Source organism: Mus pahari, chromosome 13, assembly GCF_900095145.1.
Source record: "Mus pahari chromosome 13, PAHARI_EIJ_v1.1, whole genome shotgun sequence".
Lineage (NCBI taxonomy): Eukaryota > Metazoa > Chordata > Mammalia > Rodentia > Muridae > Mus > Mus pahari.
The window spans coordinates 36,941,510-36,947,322 of record NC_034602.1 but is presented as its reverse complement, the minus strand read 5'-3'; the positions used below and the strand labels follow the sequence as shown (position 1 = coordinate 36,947,322).

At 43.3% G+C, this 5,813-nt stretch overlaps 1 pseudogene; it reads left to right on the top strand.

The window, feature by feature from the left end:
• The window catches only part of LOC110330292, a 65,660-nt pseudogene that overhangs the window by 58,730 nt on the left and 1,117 nt on the right, over nucleotides 1-5,813 (top strand).

Below are 5,813 nucleotides of genomic sequence, written 5' to 3'. Positions count from 1 at the left end.
TCAGCCTGCTTTCTTATAGAACCCAAGACTACCAGCCCAGAGATGGCACCATCCACAAGGGGCCCTCCCCCTAGATCACTAATGGAGAAAATGCCCCACAGCTGGATCTCATGGAGGCATTGCCCCAACTAAAGCTCCTTTCTCTGTGATAACTCCAGCTGTGTCAAGTTGACACAAAACTAGCCAGTACAATCTATTTATTTATTTTATGTGTGAGTACATTGTTTCTGTCTTCAGACACACCAGAAGAAGGCATCAGATCCCATTATAGATGGTTGTGAGCCACCATGTGGTTGCTGGGAGTTGAACTCAGAACCTCTGGAAGAGCAGTCAGTGCTCTTAACCGCTGAGCCATCTCTCCAGCCCCATTTATAACTCTTACGCATGTAGACACATGCATTGTTTATTCCTCATGACAATATTGTTCCTTGGATGATACATAGCCAGTTTTATCAATAATCATCACATCGTTACTGGCTAGCATTAGTCTATATCCTAGATGATAGAGGACTTCGCAGGGGCTGGTTCAATCTATAATGCTGTGAGATATGGGCTTTTGTCTCCAACAGATAGGGTGGGGAGTGATGGTACTGGAGGAGGTGACAGTGACGTCAGAGCTGGGAGGAGCAGGGCAAGAGTGTTTAATCTAGTTTTTCTAACTCCTGCATTCCAGTGCTTGCCCCATTGTCCATGTTCTCCTGGGCTAGAAGCAGACTTTGGCAGAGTGTTGGATAACTGGCCTACTGCAATTTCTAAATGGAAAATGTTCCTTGGGCTCTTGGCATTGGCATCTTACACCTCCCACTTAAAAAAAAAAACACACACTGAAAACCTACTGATTGATGGGAGCTATGCTCCGATTTCTCTTTGGTAATTCTCTTTAAAGGAAGGGCACTCTGATACCTATGGAGATGGATGTTTTCTGTGTTCTCTCGATACATTGTTTTTAATGTTTAAATATTGAGACTTTGCCTTTCTGGGACAATTTCAGAGTTGGCTGGAAACTTGCCCTGGTCCTCACTCCTGCTTCACCATTCTCTGTTCTTCTTCAGTGGAAAAAGAAATGAAGGTTTGAGTCCCCAATCCTGAGCACTCCTACCTAACACATAAGACAGTAATAAATATGTTTTGAGGGCTGGCAAAATGGCTTGTCAAGAAATGGTGCTTGCCACCAAGCTTGGCAGCTCAAGCTCAATCCTTGGGTCTCACATGGTAGAGGGAGAGAGACACCTCTCAAAAGTTGAAAAGTTGCCCCCAAGCTCTCCACCCACACCATAGCATGCCCTCCCAAACACATACCACAAAGAAATAAGTAGAGTTAAAATTTTAAATAAATAAATAGTTTGAATATGAGAATATGTATGGTTGAGGGATTATTCTAGTTTATTTTCTCTGTTGCTGTGATAAAGCATTCTGATCAATAGCAATTTCGGGGAGGAAAAAAGTTTATTTGACTTACACTTCCAGGTCAGAATCCATCACTGGAAGAAGTCAGGGCAGAAATTCGATCAGGATCTGAAGCAGAAACCATGGAGAAGTGTTGCTTACTGCTTTGCTTCCAGGGTCACACTCAGGTACCCTTCTTCTATAGCCTAGCCCTGTCTTCCCAGGAATGGAACCGTCCACAGTAGGCTGGACCCTCCTGTATCAATTAGCAATCAAGAAAATGTTTTCACAGAGATGTCCACAGGTCAATCTGATGGAGGCAATTTCTCAGTTGGGCATCGCTGGAATGGTACCCTTCAGTCATTTTTTTTCTCCTGAAATGCTTATTTCAGACAATTTTTTATTCTTTATCTGTATTTTTATTATATTATCCACATGTGATATATTTCACCCACTCATGAATTTCAGTGGTTTATAGTACATCCATAGTCATTCAACTATCAGAACACTCAACATTAGATTTTCATGGTCCTCTGAGACACTTTGTGCCAAATGAGAAGTGAGTGCTACTCAAAACCCTTTCCTAAATCTGATAACTGTGTGCTGTAATTCCCAGGGCATACTTCTCCCAGGTTCACGACCCATACATCCAGTACATGGCCCCTGACCTTTGGATCTCTATTTACACTTTCAAACAACAAACTCTTACTAGAATAGCTTGTTCACCTATTTCCAAGTACTCACCAAGCACCTGCCATATGCTAGACTCTGGCACTACTGTGGAGCAAGGAGGCAAGAAGGACTCCTCATCAGACGCCTTACATTCTAGTTGTAGAAAGGAGGCAAAGATGAATGGATCACATAAGCAAAATAGGGACAATTACCAACTGTAGGAAGTACAAAACTAAACACAGAAAAGGGGTGTGGTGTTAGAGTACTCTCATCCAGCCCCTCCCCTGCTGGGTTGCAGGGAAGCCCTGGTGGCCACAGTGTAAAGAAGTTGGTCTTATGTCCGCCAGGAAGTGGACACAGGAAAGCTCATGCACTAATTCCATTCTCATTCTCATTCAGTACAGGACACCAGCTCATGGAATGGTGCCATCCACACATTTAGAGAGGATATTGTCACTTCAATTAAACCAGTGTAGAATCTCTCTTGCTTGTGCTGGTAGAGGTTTATGCCCTAGGTGATTCTAGATCCCATCACAATGGCAAGCCAGCCATGAATATCTATTGTTGGTCAGGGGAATCCCAGAGAGAGACCCATATGGCCTATTGTAAAGGGAGGACAAACAGATGCCAGGGTTGCCCTACCCTCTGACTCAAAATGGTGAAAGAGGACATGGACACAAACAAACATCACTCACACCTCTTTCCTGTCTTCCTCGTCTAAGGAAAGGAAAGAGGGAGACTGTTTCTTCAGTAGGAAAGAAATACCTTAAACATGGAGTTCAGAAAGATCATCTCAATGTGGAAAGTCTCAGAGCCTGGCAGATGACTCTCACCTCGTCACAACACTCAGGAGATGGAGACAGGACCATGGGTTCAAGGCTAGCTTTAGCTACATGAGACCCTTTCTCAAACAGACCAGTTTCTCAATCAAGAAACGGAGAAATCCAGGGATGGTAGCTTTATGTCCGTTGCATGCACACGAAGGGACGCAGGAAACATCCATTATAGAAAGAGGATTCGTGGAGTACAGAGGGAGGAAGTCAAGAATGCTCTGGGAAAGGCGAGTGGGCCGTGTGTTTGATGGGAAATCAAGGGCTTTTGGTGGGGAGCAGTGGAGGCAGTGAAGAGGCAGCCAAGTTGAAGAGGGTCTTAGATTCAAGCCAAGGAGGTTGTGGACCATTTGGTCAGAACTTGGAAGGCAGTCAATGTTTTGGTTTTTTGTTTTTTTTTTTTTTTTTTTTTTTTTTTTTTTTTTTTTTTTTTTTTTTTAAAGAAAGGGAATATAATTGCTGCAATGTGTTTAGATTAAATGTGCAACCGAGTGCAGAATTTATTATCTAGAGAGATTCTGGAAGCGTGAAGATTAGTTGGAGGCGCCTACTGGAACTGAGGGTAGAAACCACCTTAATTAGTGTCACCATGCTGGGAGGCAAGTGACATCTGTGTGGTGCCTTACAGAGCTCATGCTGTATCATTTATCTGGTTGGGTACAACACTTTCATGACGTAAGCAGCCCAATGATGAACACTGTAAGACAGTTAGCCCTCGGTAAATGTTAATGGAAAAGATACAAGGCTGAACCCCCGAGGGCTTGCTGACTCCACATAAGAGGCTTTCGTGTGAAAGCAAGAGTGAATCATCACCTTCAGTACTGAGAATAACTTATTCACTGAGCAAACTCTCAAAAAGATGTACTGTCTTCCAGAGACTACTCCAGATGTTACCATTGTGGGGGTGGGGTGGGGGGACCACGGTGAACAATTAAATGCTTCATTTTCCTAAGAGTTTCTGTGCCCAGGTGTCTCTTCACGGCAACAGGCACCGTAACTAAAACAATGTGGAGTATAATAAAAAGAGAAATCAAGATGCTTCTGATGTTTGCGCTGTGTGTGGGCAGATGCATGGGTGACCGAACCCTGAGGTTGAGAATGGCAGGCCAGAGAATTCCGTACTCCTGCTTAGAACATTTCCCTGTGCTAAGCCTGATAAGCATCATGTGCTACTGTGAAGGAAAGGCAGGAATCTGGAGGTAAGAGGAAAAGTCAGGCTTAGGCACATAAAATTGATATGTTTCCACCATCGCTAAAAACAAAAACAAAACAAAAAACAAAACACCCTGAAGGGTCTGACAAGATGGTGCAGCAAATAAGCATTATTCCCCAGCCTGAGGGCCTGAGTTTGATCCCTGGGACCCATGTGAAGAAAGGTGAGAACCAACTTGTCCTCTGATCTCCAAATACATGCAGGCACGCACGCACGCATGCACAAACTCTAAACATTAAAGTTTTCCGTTAAATATCTTTAAATGAGGGGATATTATACCATCTGCAAGTCTTAGCTAAGGTTTCATTGCTGTGAAGAGACACCATGACCACAGAAATTCTTATAAAAGAAAACATTTATTTCAGGGGGGCTTACAGTTTCAAAGGTTTAGTCCATTACCATCATGGTGGGAAGCATGGCAGCACACAGGCAGACATGGCGATGGAGCTCTACAACTCGATCCGAGGCAGCAGAAGGAAGATTGTGTCTCTGGACGTAGCACATATAAGGATTCAAAGCCTGCCTCCAAGTGACACACTTCTTCCAATAAGGCCACACCTACTCTAATAAAGCCACACCTCCTAATAGTGCCACTCTCTAAGGGCCAAGCATTCAAACACAAGAGTCTCTGAGGGCCACACCTACGCTAATCACCATAGCAGCAATTGCAAAGTTGAGGCAGGAAAATTCTTCAACCCGCAAGTTTGAGACCAGCCTTGCAGTTTAGTACAGCAAAACTAAGTCTCTTAATAGAAAAGACAAAATAAGCTAAAAACAAAACCACACACACACACACACACACACACACACCACCACCACCACCACCAACAACAACAACAACAATAACAACAACAACAACAACAATAACAACAACAACAACAACAAAAAACAAGGAGGAAAAGCAATCCAGTACTTATTCAGCACTTACTGTGTGCAAGCACTTTGCAAATCCCTGTGAGGCAGGCGAGCGTCAGAGACAGTCTTCTTGGGACCCCAATTGGCCCAATTGGGTTTGAGGTTATACACAGGCTCTTCTTGCAATAATGCCCTTGACAGCCCAGGTCCTCCACCTGCAGGCACTATGTGCACCCATCCCTCTCCAAAGAATGCCCTCACCAATCTCAGAATCCTCTCAATTACTATGTGCATAGGTCCACATACTCCTGTCTCTAAACAATACTATATGCTTCCTCACTCCTGGTAACAATAAAATTTAGACAGTTTCTATTCCAGTGTATTGCTAACATTTCCAGTTGTGAAGAATAAAAAAGCTGATCTAGCCTAAACTGGTTTGGGGGGTACATTATTTTAGGAGAAATCTCCCATTGACCATCGTATACCTATGCAAAATTGGGAATGCAAATGATTAAAATCAGATACATTACAGGAAGAGACATGTACTGTAGAAAAATGATCATATAACCTAATCTATCACAACAGGGAACCACTCAAGCTACCTACTTCATAACCTTCCTTCTCCACTTGAACCCCGCAAAAGGAAGCCCCAAACAAGATCAATAATTAGGGGGCTTGAATATTCACACGGTGTGACCCCATGACAGTCTCCATAACTTGTACTATCTGCTTGCTTCTTTTCCATAGCTCTGTGGGTCTGTTTTCAACTCTTTTTTCTTCAACTTTTTTTATTAGATATTTTCTTTATTTACATTTCAAATGCTATCCAGAAAGTCCCCTATACCCTCCCCCCGCCC